General features: G+C 42.3%; 1 pseudogene; it reads right to left on the bottom strand.

Moving 5' to 3' along the window:
- Positions 1 to 10,549: 10,549 nt before the first annotated feature.
- Positions 10,550 to 16,632, bottom strand: LOC117594422 (annotated as a pseudogene).
- Positions 16,633 to 22,907: the final 6,275 nt, after the last annotated feature.

The raw sequence follows: 22,907 nt of genomic DNA, 5'->3' as shown, positions 1-22,907 counted from the left end.
TGTTATAAAAGCTTTTAAAAAAGGATGATATGCAATGCTGGTAATAGACAGCAGAACAATGTACTGCATGAGTCTTTATTCAGATATAGTTAGAAGTAAGGAAGTTTCAAAAGTAAAGGCAAGTGAATGTAAGTATATGTAAAACAAGGCTTTACAATTGTTGAGACAACAAATTCCCCTCTAAAATACAATTTACAATCAAAAGTCTTCAAATGTAGATAGCAGTTGGTTATGTCGATTTATTCAGTTGCATGGGAGCAAGTCAACAGCACATCAGAATCAGAAGATATACTAACTGCAGGATGGGTTGCTCTAAGTCTTATGGTTAAAGGGGGCTTTATATACTCTTGACCAAAAGGTTGATTCTTTGTTACAAAAGGTGTGAAAAATCTGGAGAACTGGCACCCAATTCTAATGCCATCTTCCTTTGTTTTCTCCAACAATGAAACAAAGAAATTGGCACTCCCACATTTACATTTATTCAATTAGTTTCACCCAAGACTGAACTCTTGGGGTCGGTTTCACAGACACGATTTAAGCCTAGTCTAGGACATAAAAATCTAGATCAATAGAAAACTCCATTGATCTTGTTTTTTTTGTCCTAGATTAAGCTTAAACCATGTCTGCGAAACCAGTCCATAGTCTACTTCTCAACTATCTCTTGATATACAGGAGAACATTTACTGGTAACAGAATATCAATTACAGTATACTCAAGATTACACCCTTGACCATTTCATTCAATGTAGGCTAGGTTAGCACACATTCAATTCTTAAAGTTGATTATGATAATTCATTACCAGGATAGGAAATAACTTTGATCAGGATACCGAAATTGGTCAATACATGATGAAAACAATCAAGGCATACAATTTGAAATGACATACCCCTTGATTAGGCTTTTGTAAGAATTAAAATCATGTTCTCAACACAATCAAATGCAAAAAAAAGCTGTCTTGAATTGTATTAGATTGTGTGTACACCCATAAAATGTCAGTCTTGTCCAAGATGTGCCTCCTATTCCAACTTTTAAATGTGTCCCATTATCCACCACCTTTTTAAATGAGGGAATAATTAGTTAGCTCTGAGAACAAACAGACAGGTAGGTGTATATATATTCACCCACGTTGAAGTTAATAGCAATGTGAAGTAAATGTATTCTATTCTTAGTACCCACATCTAGCTGAGAGCAGCACTATGGGACAGCAGTAACATTTTTATGGGAAATAATGTATGGGGAATTTTTGCCTAGAACCTAATTTTTCCCTAGAGACTAAGATGATCGTAAGATACACAGGGTGGACATATCCCCAGTGTCACATTTATATAACAGAACATTAAAATACAGCTAAATCAACTATTTATTGAACTTTACAAGTTATAAAGTTCAAATGGCATTCTTTAAAAAAATTACCCATTCAGAAAAATAATGAAAACAATTTTAATTTAGACCAATTTATTTAGACAAATAAATAATAAGAAGTATGTGAGTGGATGTGAATGTAATTGAATGCAACTGTCAATTGAGAATAAAGAAAAACATATGTAATACAAGAAATAAGTAAGAAAAAGTGTTCAAACCTCGCATTGTTGGCTACTGGTAGGCTACTGTCTTTGCTGGATAGGTGCTGGTGCCTCTACCTCATAGAAGAACATTGCTTTCTTCAGCTCTGAATGCTTGTTTTCTCTTTCATTCCATTTTAATTTCAAACACCACTCCATTAGACCTCTGAATGTGTGCTGTGGTATCTGGCACCAAGATGTTAGCTGCAGATCCTTCCAAGTCCAGTAAGTTGTGAGGTGGGGCCTCCATGGATCTGACTTGTTTGTCCAGCACATCCTACAGATGCTCGATTGGATTAAGGGGAATTTGGAGGCCAAGTCAACACCATCCTTAAATTCTTGGATAACACTAACATCCTTTGTCTCATTTCCAACAATGTTGAGATCACTTAAAGAGAGGAGGTAAAGAACCTGGCAACATGGTGACAGGTCAACAACCTCTCTCTCAATGTCTGCAATACTAACGAGATGATCATGGACTTCAGGAAGCAGTATGGGGGGGGGTCATGAGCCCATACACATTGATGGAGCTGAAGTGGCGAGAGTCTTCGACTTCAAGTTTCATGTGTTCATCAAAGATGCCCAAAAACAACTATACTTCCTGACGAGACTCAAGAAGTATGGCATGTCTGTAAAAACCCTCATCAACTTTTACAGGTGCACCATTGAGGGCCTCCTCTCAGGCTGCATTACTGCTTGGTAAGGCAGCTGCTCCGCTGTGAACCACAAGTCCCTCCAGAGGGTGGTGAAGTCTGCCGAGCATGTCATTGGCTGGCATCTCCACTCTGTGCAAGGCATCTACCATACACAATGACTGAGGAAAGCACAGAACATCATCAAAGATAGCAGGCTATGGTCTGTTCACACTGCTGCCATCTGGTAGATGCTACTGGAGCATCAGGGCACGCACTTACAGACTCACAAACTGTTTTTTCTTTCAGACCAAAAGTCTCTTCAGCCAGCAACACTGATCTATGATCATACTGATCACACATAACGATTCCAAATGCTCTGATGTCTTTTCAGGTACATTTAATATACATCAGCATATTCCTGTGCATGTAGCATTCATAAGGATATTCTACTCATATGTATCTATAATATTCAATACTTCTACCCATATTATTCCTACTCCCCAAAATATTGCTATTTACTGGCCCCCCGGGCCATTCACAATGTTCCTCAGTGAGTTTCTAGAATTCTTGAATAAACTTATAGTCATCACATTTTTGGCGATTTCAATATTCATATGGAAATGTCCAGTGACCCTTCTCAGGTCCTACGCACTGCCACAATCATACCTTAGATTTAGTCCTGTCACGAGAAATAGATATTGTAGATCTAATAATTTCCCCCCATAATCCTGGAATATCGGATGTCTGTCTTATTACATTTACCATTAAAACAAGAAACACCACTGGATAGGTCCTACCCCGAATAGGGCCACAGTGTCACTGGACCCCCCTGTCTCAGCCCCAGGGTCTTACACTGCTATATGATTGTGGTCAGTTCTCCTTCTTCACTGTAATTACTTGTAATTCTAAAGAATGCACATTCAAAATGTTCCCTGTCACCTGCCCTGTTTAAACGTAGGACATGAAGTCTTGGCCCACACCTCCGGAGTACCAGCCTTGAAAAACTCATTGCTGTCCCTGTCCAAAGTCCTGCTGGTTGTGTTGCAGATACATACATAGAAGCAATTCAATGTGCTTTACAAAGAAAAAGAAAAAAATATAGAGCTTAAAAACAAATACTCAAATGATAAAATGTAATAAAAATGGGGGAAAAAAAGCATAGGAAGCTATAAAAGCTGTAAGGCTAAACAGTGTGGTTAAGTTTAAGTCATAGGTGTGTAAAAAGAGAAGTGTTTTTAACCTGGACACGTCTAAGATCTTCTGGTAGGTTATTCCAGTTGTGTACAGCATAAGTGCTAGACGCAGCTTGATCTTGTTTAGTTTGGAATCTGGGCTGTACTAGCTGACCTGTGTTCATGGATCTAAGAGCCCTGCTTGGTTTATATTCTTCAAAAATATCATAAATGTATTTGGGGCCTAAACCATTCAGTGGTTTATAAACTAATAGCACCACTTTAAAATCTATTCTGTTACTGACTGGAAGCCAGTGCAAAGATTTATGAACCGGGTGATGTGCTCTGTTCTCTTGGTCCTGGTTAACATTCTAGTAGCAGCATTCTGAATGAGCTACAGCTGTTTCACAGTATTTTTTCCAGTTAAGAGGCCATTACAGTAGTCAACCCTACTAGAGATAAAAGCATGGATGAGCTTCTCTTGGTCTTTTTGGGACACCAAGCCCTTGATTCTGGCTATAATTTAATGATGACAGAATGCTGTTTTGGTGACTGCTTTGATATGACTGTTAAATGTGAGTTCTATCAGAACACCAATATTACACACTTGGTCCCTGGTTTTTAAGGCCAGAGAATCCAGCTCCTTACTAATACTAGTTGTTTTATTTTTGTTGCCAAATACAATAATCCCTGTTTTATCTTGGTTTAATTGTAGACAATTTTGGTTCATCCAGGTATTTATGTGCTCTATAAAGTGACACACTAAGTCTATTGAGCTGTTATCATACGGTTTGAGAGCCATATATATTTGAGTATCATCAGCATCGCTATGGTAGTTAATGTTAATGTTCTGTAGAATTTGGCCCAGAGATAGCATATAGAGATTGAACAGAAGCGGTCCGAGAACTGATCCCTGGGTAACTCTGCATGTCATAGTCATCAGATTCAGATTACCAATGGTGACAAAGTAACTCCGGCCATCTAGATAAAATCTGAACCCAATAAGGACTGTCCCGGAGAGTCCTAACCAATTTTCCTGCCTATCTTTAAGTGTTCTATGATCTACAGTGTCAAATGCTGCTCCGAGATGTAATAGAACTAGAACTGTTATTTTATCGGAATCAACTCAGCATGATGTTAATGCTTCACAACATGATCTAATGTTGAAATGCTATACCAACATGCAACAGATGTATATCTTGGTGACGTTGTGGTTAAAGACACAGCCTCTTATGTGGGAGACATGGGTTCAAATCCAGGGAGGGCAATAACAATGATTGCCTTTTATTACGGGCTGTCTGAACCAGGCTTGCTTGGTTTCGTGTTTCTTAACTCTCACTATGTAGTTGTCGGGTGCCATGACACAAGAATTTCATTGTGCAGTATGACGCGGTGTTGCATTTGACAAATAAACATTGAAACTTCAAACTTTAGAAGCAAAACCAGAATCCCGTAACATTAGTTAAGATTCTTTGTCTTTGTTTCGCTGCACTCTCAAAAGCTCAAATTCCTGTGCATAAAATTGAAGCTACTGTTTACTGCGCTGGAGTTACGGTGTTAGGCCTATCCTTATATATTAATATCTGTCATTAAAGCATTACTGAAACACAGTAGTTTGAATAAAATGTCAATCAAATAGTGTTGCAGTGGTGGTTTTTACATCTATCTTTTAAGAATGCCCCATTTTTCTCAAAGGGAAATGTTGGTGGAGATAACTTTAAAATGCAGACGCTAAGATCTACTAAAAATACTTTTTAGCTAGATTAGGCTTGTTGTGGGAAAGCTGTAAAAGTACAGAGTAGATACATATTCGAGTGACAATAAGTGGAAAGTAAGAGGCGAATTGAACTGGGGACAAAACATTAATAATATGTAATACTTACAGGGATGTGCCCATAAGGCCACAGGGCTTGCTGATGCTTAGACCAACTCCACATAGTCTCCAAATGCAACTTTTAACTCAGCCATTACATTATTTGCTGAACTAACATGGACAGCAGAATGTTTATTAACGGAACTAAAGTGTACTCTTGTAAAAAGATTACTGTAGATGGCCAGCTGATAGCTATACGGTACCTATAATGAAAACAATGACTCCAGCTGGTTTGTTTTTTTAGAAAACAATATAAGAGGCTCACGTAATACAATTATTATTTTTTATATATGATTCATGGTATAACAGAGTGGATATACAGCTCTGGAATTTATTTTGAGACCACTGCACAAGGAATGTTTTGAGTGAGGAACAGAAGCGTTCAATTTGCAGTGGTCTCTTAATTTTAACCCTTCTGTTCCTCACTCAAAACCTTCCTTTTCAACTTTTTTGGAAAGGAAAGAAAAAGGTGCAGGGTTTCTTAATTTTTTCAAGAGCTGTATATTGTTGTGCAACAGCTGATAACTACCAAGTGGATAAATACTTCTGAGAGACAAAAATTGGAACGTCTGAGAGGGGAATTGATCCGGGCTCAAAATGGTAGTAATGTGTATTAAGGTCTGGGATGTTCCCACACATGTACTCCGTCCAGCTATGTATAGTTTCTCAATGCTACTTTTACCGCAGCCATTATTGTACATTCTTGCAGAAATAATGTGGGGAATAGAATAAAATCATTCCCCACATTGTGTTTTTTCTCGCAGTCTGGAGTTAGCATCATTTAAACTGGAATACTCAAACTTTTTGAACTTTAGTAATCATCAAGCTAGCACAAATTTTGTTTATTCCATATTGGAGAAAAAGCTGCATGAATACTCCAACCTGACGCTATTTTCCCTTGCCACAGCATCCCTTGCTCAGTGATGATCACACAGAGCAAGCTAGATACCGGTCAGTAACTACCTTGGTCATTACTGAAAAATGACCAAGGGTAAATATCATTAATTTCTTTAATGCCCCCATCAAAATTGTCTACATTTAGTCTATTATTTAAGCCAGAAAAAAAAAAAAACATTTTCTAACCTGAAAATTACCAATTATATCATGTACCGAAAAGCCAAATATATCAATATCGTACTTCTGCAAACAACATTGTGGTTGTTTTACAATAAATAAATCATGATAAATCATGATAGTTTTGACAGTGCCATTTTGACAGAGTCTATCTCCCTCGCATTTCATACTAACTTTCCAAAGCCGAGAGGAGGTTTGCATCTGGTTTAACATCATATCAGTCTTTATTGCTCTCATTGTGTTGGTAAATGGTTCATAAGCACTTATGAACCATTGGGGGTTTGCATCTCACAAAATTAGAATATTGTGGAAAAGTTATTTTTTCCCCCTTAAGTCAAATAAAAAAGTAACACCTTCATATATGCAGATTCATTACACATGAAGTAAAACATTTCAATCCTTTTTTGTTTCAGTCTTAATGAACACGGCTTACAGCTCATGGAAATCAAAAATCTTTCTGCCTTACAGTGAGGGAATAATATATTTGATCTCCTGCTGGTTTTATATGTTTGCCCACTGACTAAGAAATTATCAGTCTATAAATTTAATGGTAGCTTTATTTGAACAGTGAGAGACAGAATTTTTTTTAAAAATCCAGAAAACGCATGTCAAAAATGTTTTAAATTGATTTTCATTTAAATTAGTGAAATACGTATTCGACCCCTCTCAATCAGAAAGATTTCTGGCTCCCAGGTGTCTTTTATACAGGTAACGAGCTGAGATTAGGAGCACACTCTTAAAGGGAGTGTTCCTAATCTCAGTTTGTTACCTGTATAAAAGACACCTATCCACAGAAGCAATCAATCAGATTCTGAATTGCCAAGACCATGGCCAAGACCAAAGAGCTGTCCAAGGATGTCGGGGACAAGATTTTAGATCTACACATGGCTGTGTAGAACAAGGGTTTTGCAGAGGGGTCGAATACTTATTTCACTCATTAAAATGCAATCAATTTTTAACATGAGTTTTTTCTGGATTTTTTAATGTTATTCTGTCTCTGCCTGTTCAAATAAACCTACCATTAAAATTATAGACTGATGCATGCGAAATGCATGCTCGATCGGGTTGAGATCAGGTGATGAGAAATGTTAATTTATGAAAGTGTAACCTTTTCATTTGAATTATGGAGGAAAAATCTACTTTTCCACGATATTCAGATTTTTTGAGATGCACCTGTGTTAGAAATAAGAATTATAAAGTCTTGTTCATGAGTTTACGGACCTGGTCTTCCTTACACAACCTCAATCTCATCTCACTGTAATGTTGGTTACAAGCTGATATATACATTGAAGGGTGCATCTACCTAGAAAAGATCAGGTTTCCAAGACAGTAACCCCCATGCTAAATGGTCAATGTAAACATTCCTGGGGTTATCAGAGCGCAGCCTACAGAGAGATAATGTAAACAGAGGTTTCTGTTGTTCTCATTATCTAGGCACATCCATTTCAAATGAAATGTACATTCACACTGTAATTGTTAATGCTCATATTCCACACCTGTATTATCATACTATAGAAATAACAAAGCAGTCCACAGTTCACTCTTATTTCTGGAAAAATGCAATATGTGGTGCTTTCTGTCTCATAAAATTGTTTTGTTTTGTCCTGGCTGTAAAATAATTACGAAGACCACGGTGTTATGCCATTAGGGTAGGGAGGGGGCAGGCTGATCAACATTAAAAATACTTTTCTGTAAACGATATTAAGAACTGTAATGTCCTCTCAACATTCGAAATTGAGTGCATGTCGAAATTCATCAAGCTCAACAGTAAATTGGACCTGCAATGGATTGACATTAGCTTGGTGTTTGAATAGATTTTTAACGCTGTCAAGTTCCATCATAAATATCTTATTAAAGGCTTAGTGTGCCTGGTTAATGTATTGGTATCATTGGCCTGCAGGGCACATTACAGAAAATCTAATATATTTAATTGCTCCAATCGATTTGGGGTAATGGGATTTTGTCATTGTCACAGTTGTTGATCCTTTTATCAGTCCTTGTTAAAATGGAGGTGAACTCCAAGCGAGACAAGACTGCTCATTTTCCTTTAGAGTCAGGCTCAGGGGTTGCATCCTAAGTGGAGCCCTACGCCACAGGATATGTAGTGCACTATTTTTAACCAGAGCCCTTTTTCTTAAGGGAATTGGGATGCCATTTGGAACAAAGCTGTGGCTTTCTGATGGAAGGGGATAACAAAATGTGTAATTAAATAAATAAACAAACAGTAGGATCAATACCATTAATCTAACTCAACACAATTGACTATGTTTTGAGCAAGTTAGGGTCTTATCTGCCAAATGATTTTGCTTTTGATTAACTTTTCAAGAAATGAGTTTAGTATGCTGTCCAATATTTTACTAGGGATGTCAAAGATAATCAATTTGAGTCAATGTAATTGTTTTAAATATTAGTGTATTAGTATTTTTATTGCAACTAAGGGTGTGTAAGGGTTGGAAATACAGTGAAAACCTTCAAAATAGTTAATTGACAGAGTTGAAATCTATAATGCCATTAAAAAAATATATATATGTTTAAAGTATGGAGGACTATATGGGCCATAATGTGAAATTAATATCTAAAGAAATATATAAATAATTAAATGTTTAAGTTCTTAATTATTTATATATTTAAACATTTAAATATTCAAATAATTAAGTCTATTAACAAAATAAATACATTGAATTTTGTTGTGTACATTTATGCATTGTCCAAATGCAACAGACATTTCATTTGGATGGTGTGAAGTTGTGTGTTGTCAAAATAGAAGGGGCTGGACCTAACCAATTTGTTAGAGCTGTCCACATTGGACTGCATGTTTTATGCTTGAAACACTGTGATTAGACACTTGGGAGCAAACTAACAGATGAGTTCTGTCAATCAAGTAGCAAAAAAATGAGTTTCAGTGTTGCCTTGTCCATTATTGACACAAAATTGGGCCACTTTAAAAACAATTTAACCAGAGAATATACAGCTCCGGGAAAAATTAAGAAATCACTGCACCGGTTTCTTTCCTTTCCAAAGAAATTGAAAAGGAAAGTTTTGAGTGAGGAACTGAAGCGTTCAATTTGCAGTGGTCTCTTAATTTTAAACCTTCTGTTCCTCACTCAAAACCTTCCTTTTTTACTTTTTTGGAAAGGAAAGAAAAGTTGCAGGGGTCTCTTAATTTTTTCTGGAGCTGTAGCACGTGGCCTGTAGTCAGTAACTTTCTTCATGGCAAGCCCAGAACTACACGGCAGGCCCTGGTCAATGACCTGAAGAGAGCTGTGACCACAGTCTCAAAGAAAACCATTAGTAACACACTACGCCGTCATGGATTAAAATACTGCAGCGCACGCAAGGTCCCCATGCTCAAGCCAGCGCATGTCCAGGCCCGTCTGAAGTTTGCCAATGACCATCTGGATGATCCAGAGGAGGAATGGGAGAAAGTCATGTGGTCTGATGCAACAAAAATAGAGCTGTTTGGTATGAACTCCACTTGCCGTTTTTGGAGGAAGAAGAAGGATGAGTACAACCCCAAGAACACTATCCCAACCGTGAAGCATGGAGGTGGAAACATCATTCTTTGGGGATGCTTTTCTGCAAAGGGGACAGGACGACTGCACCGTATTGAGGGGAAGATGGATGGGGCCATGTATCGCGAGACCTCCTTCCCTCAGTAAGAGCATTGAAGATTGGTCGTGGCTGGGTCTTCCAGCATGACAACGACTCGAAACAAACAGCCAGAGCAACTAAGGTGTGGCTCCATAAGAAGCATCTCAAGGTCCTGGAGTGGCCTAGCCAGTCTCTAGACCTGAAACCAATAGAAAATCTTTGGAGGGAGCTGAAAGTCTGTATTGCCCAGCAACAGCCCCGATGTAACGGTCCCTGTGCGCCTGTGCGCCTGTGCTCCAAAAAATAACAGACTTCTACATGCTTTGTAATTTGGAAAACCTGCAAAATTGGCAGTGTATCAAATACTTCTCTGATATGCCAATATTGAAACATTTTTTGGGGGGGTAATACACTAATTTAGTAAAGTTATCTTTTATTTTTATTTTGTTTGCACACGTGCATGTTTGTTTGTGATGGAGAAGCACTCGTCCCGCGGCGTCCTCTCCTGCCCTAGATCCGCCGCCTCTCCCGGCCTCAGCGGCTCCTTCCTCTCCGGTCCCGGCCGTCCCGGATCCCTCTCCTGTCCCTGTCACTCTGCCGGCTTTTGCCCTTCAGCCGGCTTTCCAGGCTCCTGTCCCCCTGTCAGCTCCTGCTCTTCAGCCGGCTCTCCAGGCTCCTGTCCCTCCGCCGGACCCTGCTCTTCAGCCGGCTCTCCAGGCTCCTGTCCCTTCGGCGTCTCCTGCCCTTCAGCCGGCTCTCCAGGCTCCTGTCCCTCCTGCCCTTCAGCCGGCTCTCCAGGCTCCTGTCCCTCCTGCCCTTCAGCCGGCTCTCCGTCGACTCCAGACCCTCTGCCGGCTCCGCATCCCCCGACTCCTGAACCTCTGCCGGTTTCCCTGGCTCCCAGACCTCCGCCGGTTTCCCCGGCTCCCAGACCTCCGCCGGCCTCCCCGGCTCCCGGACCTCCGCCGGCCTCCCCGGCTCCCGGACCTCCGCCGGCCTCCCCGGCTCCCGGACCTCCGCCGGCCTCCCCGGCTCCCAGAACTCCGCCGGCCTCCCCGGCTCCCGAAACTCCGCCGGCTCTCCCATCTCCTGACCCTCCGCCAAGTCCTGGACCTTTACCGGCTCCCCCTGCTGCCGGCCTTCCGCCGGCTCCCGAGCCTCCGCCGGTCTCCCCGGCTCCAGAACCTCCGCCGGCCTCTCCGGCTCCCGAACCTGGTTCCTTGGGGCCACCAATCCTCCCAGGTGGCCCCAAGGAACCAGGTTCGGGAGCCGGAGAGACCGGCGGAGGCTCGGGAGCCGGCGGAAGGCCGGCAGCAGGGGGAGCCGGTAAAGGTGCTTTGTAAGTAGGAAAACCTGCAAAATCGGCAGTGTATCATCAAATACTTGTTCTACCCACTGTATTGTTGTTATTGAAAGATAAAGATGTGTCTGTGTATCAATACATTGACTTTTAGGCTGCATGTGTTGTATGTGGTATGTCCCTGGTTTAAATTGCAATGTTGTCAAATACAGTGCAAGTCAGTGCATGCTGTTCAAATGTGTCTATTTCCGCTGCTGGTCAGTTAAGTATGCTGTGTCTGTTTGTGTTCATAATTATTTTGGGGGATTGAAAATATGCATATATTTTTATTTTAAACAAAGTACATCAGGTTAGCAGGGTGTTTTTTCCTCAACTTGTTTCTGTGACTTTGTAGCAAGTCAAGCATGGTAGAAAAGGCTAGGCTGCTACCTTACTTTTACTTTACCGAAAGGGAAGTTGTGTACGACAGATGTGTGGTACCGCTTTACGTTGAATAATTCAAAGAAAACAGTTTGTTGCAAAATCTGCAAGCAAAACCCATGGGGCGGGAGCATGAGCATTAAAAGAGAAAACACGTTGTAGCCTTCATGACAGAAGATGAAGAGGACTCAACATGGTATGTAAAAATAATACAAATACATACATTTTAGTATATGTGACGTCTGCTCCGCGTGGCACCACAGCTCCTCTTCCTGCATTCCACCTCGCTGGTGTTCAAACCACCGGCCGGAGAATGATGGCTGCAGCGCACCCCGCGGACGCACCTCTTTTCACTTTGTCATTAGTTCAGTATACGCTGCATGCACAATTATTAGGCAAATAGTAAAATATGTATTTTATTGTAAATCCAATAATTTTCCAGTTGAAGACTGGAAGAATGTTGCCTGGTCTGATGAGTCTCGATTTCTGTTGAGACATTCAGATGGTAGAGTCAGAATTTGGCGTAAACAGAATGAGAACATGGATCCATCATGCCTTGTTACCACTGGGCAGGCTGGTGGTGGTGGTGTAATGGTGTGGGGGATGTTTTCTTGGCACACTTTAGGCCCCTTAGTGCCAATTGGGCATCGTTTAAATGCCACGGCCTTCCTGAGCATTGTTTCTGACCATGTCCATCCCTTTATGACCACCATGTACCCATCCTCTGATGGCTACTTCCAGCAGGATAATGCACCATGTCACAAAGCTCGAATGATTTCAAATTGGTTTCTTGAACATGACAATGAGTTCCCTGTACTGAAATGGCTCCCACAGTCACCAGAACTCAACCCAATAGAGCATCTTTGGGATGTGGTGGAACGGGATCTTCGTGCCCTGGATGTGCATCCCACAAAACTCCATCAACTGCAAGATGCTATCCTATCAATATGGGCCAACATTTCTAAAGAATGCTTTCAGCACCTTGTTGAATCAATGCCACGTAGAATTAAGGCAGTTCTGAAGGCGAACAGGGTCAAACACAGTATTAGTATGGTGTTCCTAATAATCCTTTAGGTGAGTGTATATGCTGCTAAAGGTGCATTTGTATATAAGTATGTACACACCCAGAAAAGTAGTTTTTTGCTCAGAGGTGTACAGATATGAACAGCTCATAAAATGATTTTCTGTAGTTCATACAGTTTTTATTCATATCTGCACTGTTGCAGAGTAAGGAAATTAAATATTTCATGACAAACACAAACACTAACGGTAACTTAATTCAACAACTGACACTGAAATATTAATACTTTGCATTCACTCACTTTCCAAATATAAACTGAAATTTCAGACAGGACAAAATAAGTACACCAACAGCTTCAATAACGTTACAATAATAAAAGTGTCTGCTGCATGATGTACATTTTAAATCCATGATTGACTCCATGATGGCAGGTTGGCCCGGCCCTGACGCATGAATGCCACCCCAAACCATAACGCAACTTCTCTTTGCACTTTCTCTGCTTTAAGTGGCATTGTAGTAAATCAGTATACGTGAGGAATAAGGCACAAGCGTGTTTAGTATATGGTCATTGTACCACGGCTAAGAACTTAGCGTGATGCATTGTGCAGTGCCTTGACACAAGACTTAGTCGTGGATATAAGCAATTATCACAAATCCCAGAGATTCCTTTTCACTTATAAACCAGTTACCCATCTATTTAGACCTGGATGGCTCTTTATGTGTGGCTGACTTTGGCAGTATGTTTGTAGAACTGGTCAGCTTAATAAACCTCTGCATCATACCTACTCCAGATTTGGCTGATATTGCTACACTTGTTCTGGCTCTTGAGAGTTTTTGTGTTTTTTACCATTTTGTATATTTTTATTATCTGTTTTGTATATGCATTTCTGTGTTTTTCAATGTAATTTCTCATCTGAAAATTGGATTGGAGTGCAATGATTCCTTACATGTATTATTATTTACAAACTAATTTGAGCGCAATGTTCAGAAAGCATTTTGTTAATATTTGAGCAATGGTGCATTTTGGAGTGCTGTATTGAAAATATGCAAGGATTCGTTGAATCTCCTAAACAGATTTTTGTGTTGAGCTTTTCGAGTAATCTTACAGAGTACAAAAGATATCTGTGGTGGATGACAGAATAATTATTTCCCAGGTCAATAAAAACCCCTTCTTAGCCACATCAATAAATCCTCAGCGATTTAAAATAAAGATGGGAAGGGAGGAGTAATGAGAAGATGAGCAACTGCTTATGATCCAAAGCATACCACCTCTTCTGTGAAGCATGGTGGAGGAAGTGTTATGGCACCTCTTACAGACTATACTTCATTTTGTATTTTTGTACTCTGTGTAACTATATGTTGTCCTGCACGTTTGTGCTTTGTCTTGGCCAGGTCGCGGTTGCAAATGAGAATCCATCCCTCTCTACTCCAACTGGTAGTTAGTCTAGTAGAATGTTGGTAGGAAGAACCAATATTCTATTTTTTATTAGATGCACCTGTATACAATGCATAAAAAGGACATGTAAATTACACCTGCCCAATAATGGCTGATCGTTTTCAAAATGGATGGCTGGGCTGTGGTGGATGGGTCATAAGTTGGAGTTTCAATACCTGGATTTACCGTCTTGATATTCTTCCAATATACAGTGGGGAGAAAAAGTATTTGATACATTGCCGATTTTGCAGGTTTTCCTACTTACAAAGCATGTAGAGGTCTGTAATTTTTATCATAGGTACACTTCAACTGTGAGAGACGGAATCTAGAACAGAAATCCAGAAAATCACATTGTATGATTTTTAAATAATTCATTTTCATTTTATTGCATGACATAAATATTTGATCTCCTACCAACCAGTAAGAATTCCGGCTCTCACAGACCTGTTAGTTTTTCTTTAACCCTCCTGTTATTCTCACATTTTCTAACATCTGTTATCCTTGGGGTCAATTTTGATGTTGATAGCCTAAACTGACAACTAGAAAATGTTGACAGCCTAAACTGGAAACCCCCCCCCCCCCATACATCCAGAATACCCATACATCCATGACTATTGAAACATATGAAAATCACAAAAAATTGCCCTGATTCGACTTAAATCTAAAATAAATATGTTTGTGTCTTAAGGTCTTAATACAGCTTAATTTACAACATTCGGAAAGAAAAACAATTTTTGTTCTAAAAAATAGTAAGATGTATTAGGTTCAGGGTCAATTCAATAATAGAAGAACAACAACACAATTTCAAACTCTTCAAAGGATTTTATTTGTAAACACAACATTACCAGAACATCAGTAAGGAACACAACAGTTCTTTATATGCAAAAAACACCAATAAATTATTATAATTTAATTATTCAATTATAGATTATTCTATTTCTATGCTACAGTAAATGCTTTGTATGTGAATAATAAATGATGCAGTCAACAACATTTTACAGAATATGAACAGCATTGACAGAATATGAACAGAATATGAACAGATTACTATTTTTCCTACATTACATTCAACCACAAGTTACATTTGGTCTATACTGTGCACATGATGTGCAGAGAGGGTGTGTGCTCCTTGCAGACGTATTTCCTGCATTTCATACACATGTTACTGGTCTTGGAGTCATTTCTGTTGGGACAGACCTGACATCTACCATGTTTTCTGCCTGCAGTTTGAACTACTGGAGGGGTTGGGGTGTGTGTCTCCATTTGGATGTCCTTCACAACAGTTGCAGCAGCTGCTGATGCTCTTGGAAGGCACCTTCTTCTTTCAATATGTGGTTTCACCAGCGCGTAACCCAGCTCCTGCAGGAAAAGCCTCCTTCGATTCAGTTTTCCGCTGTTCCAATCTTTGTTTATTTCACTCCATATGACGAAGGCATTGTGGGCACTCACATCAATGATGTTGAAGAAAATGACCAGGGGCCAACGTGCAGTCATGCGTCGGCAGCTGTATGTGGCTGTGACCTTGTCCAAGTTGTCAACCCCTCCTTTTGTCTAGTTGTCGTCCAAGACCATTTGTGGTTTTCTGTCCTCTCTGGTGCTCAGTGCAGCATCTTTATGCATGGTGCTCATCAACAGAAAAATGGTCCCTTTCTTGGGGCAATCGGAGACAACAGTGGCTCTCAGTGAAGGCAAACATTGAAGATGTTACCGTCCTGTTCTTCATCACAAGAAGCTCAGATGGAAGCTCTGGCTTGTTTTTTCTTACAGTCCCCAACATGGTCACCTTCCTTTTCAGCAGTTCCTCACCCAGGGCATATGATATGAAAAAATTATCACGTGATGTTATGACCATTCAGTCCCGTGGCCATGTCAAGTACCACCCTCATTTCTTGATTTTTTTCTGGTGCTCCTCCAGGGGATTTCCCGGTGTAAACCTGCATATTCCAGGCATAACTAGACTGGGCATCACATGCTGCCCATATTTTAATACCATATTTGGCTGGTTTGCTTGGTATATATTGTCTGAATGGACAGCGGCCACAAAATGCAACCAGACATTCATCCACAGTCACGTTGGGGCCTGGATTGTAGAGAAAGGGTAATCGCTGCACCCACTTGTCCCATACATCCCGTATTGCTGCCAATTTGTCACACTCCCATCGGCCCTGCCTTGTTTCTCTGTCATCAAAGCGGAAGACACGGGAGAAAACATTGAATGTTTTCAAAGACATAGTGGCTGGAAATATTGCCCTTCCAGTGTCAGCATTCCAAAGGCTTGCTGTTGCTTCACCTTTTGACTTGTATACTCCTGCCAAAAGGAGCAACCCAATGTAGGCATGGAGGTCTGTCACATCCACATCTTTCCAACTGTCCACATACACACGACTTCCCTCTAAATTTGTCATCTCAAGTATATCTTTTTCTACTGATGGTGTCAAGAAAAGCTCAAATGCTGATTTTATGTCTTGGACATGGCTGACAACATATCTGGTGGGGCCTGGAATAATATTTATTACATTAGCAGCACTAAGTCTACCCTGTCGCTCAAGTGGGGAGAGGGACCATAATCATTTTAAATTTTTGGAAGGTAACGTGTCTGCTGGTGGTTGAGAGACAACAGAAGGGTCAACCCCAAAAGTCTCATTTTCTTCAGAGGAGGATGCCTCATAATCAGGGTCCTCCTCAACATTATCCTCAGTCTCGAACACATTCTCGTCTATGTCACTTTCAGTGTCAAAGAGCTGAGACAAAACCTATTTTTGCAGGCCATTTTCAAATGAGAGCACATTGAGCATCAAGAGAAATGGTTTAGAAGTCTGCGGTGCCCGTGTGTGAGCTTTTATATGTTTGCCCCTCACCTGTGTATCATGTGATGCAAACCTCACCTGCAAGAACTATATTTTCCCTCCCTCAAGAGTGCGGGAACCATATTTTCTCTCCCTCACAGACGGTGGGTGCGTGTGTGTGGGGTGGGGGAATTGAAGATTGTGAAATTGCAACAACCTGCATGTGAAAGTGAACTCAATATCAGCCAAAACAATATCAGCAAATTTGTGTCCATCCATCCATCTTCTTCCACTTATCCGGGGCCGGGTCGCGGGGGCAGCAGTCTAAGCAGGGATGCCCAGACTTCCCTCTCCCTAGACACTTCCTCTAGCTCTTCACACCGAGGCGTTCCCAGGCCAGCCGGGAGACATAGTCCCTCCAGTGTGTCCTAGGTCTTCCCCGGGGTCTCCTCCCGGTGGGACGGGCCCGGAACACCTTCCCGGGAAGGCGTTCAGGAGGCATCCGGAACAGATGCCCAAGCAACCTCAGCTGACCCCTCTTGATGTGGAGGAGCAGCGGCTCTACTCTGAGATCCTCCCGGGTGACCAAGCTTCTCACCCTATCTCTAAGGGATCACCCAGCCACCCTGCGGAGAAAGCTCATTTCGGCCGCCTGTATCCGGGATCTTGTCCTTTCGGTCATGACCCAAAGCTCATGACCATAGGTGAGAGTAGGAACGTAGATTGACCGGTAAATCGAGAGCTTCGCCTTGCGGCTCAGCTCTTTCTTCACCACGACAGACCGATACATCAACCGCAAATTTGTGTCAAATGTTCATATTTTCTATGTTTTATACAGCTAAACCAGCCTGGGGTCAAATGGACCCCAAGGAACACTGATGCGTACAAAATGCATACAGGACATTGAAAATATATCATCATGTTAATTTTATGTTTATCCAGTTGTCCCCATTAAATTAGGAAAAGTCATTTAATTTGAAGCAAAAAAAAATTATGTCAAGCACTTTTTTAGAGATGTTAAACATAGAATGGGGTCAAATTGACCCCAAGGATAACAGGAGGGTTAAAAAGCCCTCCTGTTCTCCACTCATTACCTGTATTAACTGCCCCTGTTTGAACTCGTTACCTGTATAAAAGACACCTGTCCACACACTCAATCAAACAGACTCCAACCTCTCCACAATGGCCAAGACCAGAGAGCTGTGTAAGGACATCAGGGATAAAGTTGTAGACCTGCACAAGGCTGGGATGGGCTATAGGACAATAGGAAAGCAGCTTGGTGAGAAGGCAACAATGCAATAAAATGCAAAACCCCCTTAATGATGCGTACAATTTTGAGTTCCGTGACGTCGCCCGGTGTGGCGCAGCCAGGGCAACACCCTGGAGCCAGGCCCGGGGTTGGGGCTCGTATGCGAGCGCCTGGTGGCCGGGCCTTTCCCCATGGGGCCCGACCGGGCGGCATGGGGCCGCCTTCCCGTGGGCTCACCACCCACAGGAGGGACCATAAGGGGCCGGTGCGAAGAGGATCGGGCGGCAGTCGAAGGCAGGGGCCTAGACAACCCGATCCCTGGACACGGAAACTAGCTCTAGGGACGTGGAACGTCAACTCGCTGGCGGGGAAGGAGCCTGAGATCGTGCGTGAGGTTGAGAGGTTCCGATTAGAGGTAGTCGGGATCACCTCTACGCACGGCTTGGGCTCTGGAACCACACTCCTTGAGAGAGGATGGACTCTTCACCACTCTGGAGTTGCCCATGTTGAGAGGCGGCGGGCTGGTGTGGGTTTGCTTATAGCTCCCCAGCTCTGCCGCCATGTGTTGGAGTTTACCCCGGTGAACGAGAGGGTCGTTTCCCTACGCCTACGGGTCAGGGATAGGTCTCTCACTGTTGTTTGTGCCTACGGGCCGAACGGCAGTGCAGAGTACCCGACCTTCTTGGAGTCTCTGGGAGGGGTGCTGGAAAGTGCTCCGACTGGGGACTCCATCGTTCTACTAGGGGACTTCAACGCCCACATGGGCAATGACAGTGACACCTGGAGGGGCGTGATTGGGAGGAACGGCGCCCCTGATCTGAACCCGAGTGGTGTTCAGTTATTGGACTTCTGTGCTAGTCACAGTTTGTCCATAACGAACACCATGTTCAAGCATAAGGGTGTCCATCAGTGCACCTGGCACTAGGACACCCTAGGCCGCAGGTCGATGATCGACTTTGTTGTCGTCTCATCTGACCTGCGGCCGTATGTCTTGGACACTCAGGTGAAGAGAGGGGCGGAGCTGTCAACTGATCACCACCTGGTGGTGAGTTGGATCCGATGGTGGGGGAAAAAGCTGGACAGACTCGGCAGGCCCAAGCGTACTGTAAGGGTCTGCTGGGAACGTCTGGCTGAGTCTCCTGTCAGAGAGATCTTTAACTCCCAGGCCGTAAGGTCTCCAGTGCCTGTCGAGGCGGCAATCCCCGAACCCGGTGGTGGACACCGGAAGTAAGGGATGCCGTCAAGCTGAAGAAGGAGTCCTATCAGGCCTGGTTGGCTTGTGGGACTCCTGAGGCAGCTGACGGGTACCGACATGCCAAGCGGGCTACAGCCCGGGTGGTTGTGGAGGCAAAAACTCGGGCATGGGAGGATTTCGGTGAGTCCATGGAGAAGGACTATCGGCTGGCCTCGAAGAGATTCTGGCAAACCATTCGGCGCCTCAGGAGAGGGAAACAGTGCCCTACCAACGCTGTTTACAGTAGAGGTGGGCAGCTGTTGACCTCAACTGGGGATGTCGTCGGCTGGTGGAAGGAGTACTTCGAGGATGTCCTCAATCCTGCTGTCACGTCTTCCATTGAGGAAGCAGAGGATGAGGGCTCAGAGGTGGACTCGTCCATCACCCGGGCTGAAGTCACAGAGGTGGTCAAGAAACTCCTCGGTGGCAAGGCACCGGGGGTGGATGAGATCCGCCCTGAGTACTTCAAGTCTCTGGATGTTGTGGGGCTGTCTTGGTTGACACGCCTGTGCAACATCGCATGACGGTCGGGGACAGTGCCTCTGGGATGGCAGACCGGGGTGGTGGTCCCTCTTTTTAAGAAGGGGGACCGTAGGGTGTGTTCCAACTATAGGGGGATCACACTTCTCAGCCTCCCCGGGAAAGTCTATGCCAGGGTTCTGGAGAGGAGAATACGGCCGATAGTAGAACCTCGGATTCAGGAGGAACAGTGTGGTTTTCGTCCGGGCTGTGGAACACTGGACCAGCTCTATACCCTCTACGGGGTATTGGAGGGTTCATGGGAGTTTGCCCAACCAATCTACATGTGTTTTGTGGATTTGGAGAAGGCATTCGACTGTGTCCCTCGCAGCGTCCTGTGGAGAGTGCTTCGGGAATATGGGGTCCTGGGTCCTTTGCTAAGGGCTGTCAGGTCCCTGTACGACCGAAGCAGGAGCTTGGTCCGCATTGCCGGCAGTAAGTCAGACTTGTTCCCAGTGCATGTTGGACTCCGGCAGGGCTGCCCTTTGTAGCTGGTTCTGTTCGTAATTTATTATGGACAGAATTTCTAGGTGCAGCCAGGGGCCGGAGGGTGTCAGGTTTGGGGACCACACAATTTTTTCTCTGCTCTTTGCGGATGATGTTGTCGTGTTGGCCCCTTCTAACCAGGACCTTCAGCATGCACTGGGATGGTTTGCAGCCGAGTGTGAAGCGGTGGGGATGAAAATCAGGGAAGACCTAGGACACGCTGGAGGGACTATGTCTCCCGGCTGGCCTGGGAACGCCTTGGTGTCCCCGCAGAAGAGCTAGAGGAAGTGTCTAGGGAGAGGGAAGTCTGCTTAGACTGCTGCCCCTGCGACCCGGCCCCGGATAAGCGGAAGATGATGGATGGATAATTACTTAAAAATCATACAATGTGATTTTCTGGATTTTTGTTTTACATTCCATCACTCAAAGTTGAAGAGTACCTATGATAAAAATTACAGATTCTCCATGCTTTGTAAAATCGGCAATGTATCAAGTACTTGTTCTCCCTACTGTATAATGAACGTTCAAAAGTTCTAATTTACAGTGCTCAATATAGAAGCTATAGAAAAGGATATGCTATTCTTAGAGGATTTACAGAATTTCAGTGCTGATGTAGCCCAAACTTCAATTTGTGTAGATAACAAGTGCAGTATGCCATGAACAACCAAAAGTTGTAATCTACTAAAGCTAAAGAAATTCACTTAAGGTGATGTAAAGCCAAAAAATGCACTCATGGCGACATTAAATGAGAGCAAGTAGACGGTAGTTCGCTTATGTAGATCTTTATGGCAGACTCCACCCCTCATAAAAACCGACGTCTACTCGACGTCTTGCCAATGAGCAGCCAACTTCTATACTGCATTCCGCCTACATCTCGTGGGTAATGTCGGGCCGACATCAGTAAGACGTATGTGTGTTATCTGGGTACCTACTCGCGCCTGGAAAGCTGTTAAATGCAGTTAAGGATTTGGGTGAGCAGTCTTGATTAACTCACTTCCTGAAATGCGCAGCCACCTAGTTATATTATCATTGAGATGTAAAATAAATTGTGCTGATAAGACAAGGCTTAAGTACATAAAGTGTTTTTGTTAAAAAAAATATTAATAAGAATTATAAGGATCAAGTGCTAAACCAGATTATGTTTAGTCTATATTCCTTATAAAAGCGCAAACAATAAGGGGCAAACTACACAAACATCTCACAATGGTATAGTAAAAAACAGGAACTTGTTTCTGCGATATTCCACACCCAGTAGCCCTGGGAAAAACAATTGCCCAGTTTATTCTTAGCAATGATTTCAAAGTATAGGTTAACTATTACCTTAGAATGTTCTCTTTCAGTAGATGCATGTTATACTATTCTGAACATTACACGTAGAGATGTCTGCCTACAAGTGCTTACAATAGTATGTTTTTGAATAAAGAAGTTCCTGGTGATCTGATAAGTGTCTTTCACCTCTCTTTCCCCCATCTATTTAGCAAACCATGTTTTTCAAGGAATCATCTTAATCTATATTCTAACATCAATATGTCTACAATAATGTTAATTCAGAAGAGTGAGTTATAACCAATTCTAACCTGTGTTACTATTACTACATTAGCCTCAACAAACACTAAAGCGCATCCCAGTGAATTGGTAACATAAAACCCCTTAATTGTTCAGCTGCAAGACCAAATAACATTTGCACTTTGCCAATAAAATTGTTGCATGGCTATCCATGAAGGCTAAGGCCCCATATTATCCCGAGTGGCTTACAGTTAGTAAGACAGGAATAATACCTGTGACCCTCAGCCAACACCATAGCCCATCAGTGACACAGTTCATGGTGCTTTGTGGCCCGATATTCTTTAAAATGTGGTGCATTGGGGTCAGGAATTAGAAAATTAGATATTGTATGTGACCGTCACCCTCATAGACAAAAAAAGTTATCAGGATCTTTGGCATTCACGGATCCTGTGGACTTACTAAGGGTAATGGCATCATGAACTCAACCAAATAACAGTACATTTTAGCCAAAAACATGTCTGCCTTTACAAGGAGGCTTAATGTAAAATTCAGAGTACGTGTATTGCACTTAGCGAATAAAGACATTTTGATTCTGATTCTGAAAGACTTATAACACAAATGCAAAAACATTAGGTGGACTGTTTTTTTTTTATAGATTTTCTTGAGGATTTTATGCTTTGTTGGAAAGGAAAGTGAGTAGGAGGAAATGAGAGAGTTTGTCCTTAAAGAGCCGCTGGCCAGAGTCAAACAACACTGCACCGGAGGCAATTGTTCAGACCACTTGACCACCCCAAGCCATAACAACATGAGTATAAGTTGAGTTTAGTGAAGTTAATTGGATTTAATATTTGTGCATTTCAAAGTAAAATTAGCACTTATTTGCTGATTCTATTAGAATCTGTTTATTAAATACAGCTGACTATACTGTATTTCATAAGGTAAGACAGCAGGACATGGTGCTGTGGTTGGCACTGTCCAGGACAGTGTTGTGTTTGTTGGTTTGTGTGGGTATGTTTAAGTGTGTAGGTATTGTAATGCTTTAAT

The sequence above is a fragment of the Esox lucius genome, chromosome 4, assembly GCF_011004845.1.
Source record: "Esox lucius isolate fEsoLuc1 chromosome 4, fEsoLuc1.pri, whole genome shotgun sequence".
Taxonomy (NCBI): domain Eukaryota; kingdom Metazoa; phylum Chordata; class Actinopteri; order Esociformes; family Esocidae; genus Esox; species Esox lucius.
The sequence above is the reverse complement of the archived record's forward strand: the minus strand, read 5'-3'. Positions and strand labels throughout refer to the sequence as shown.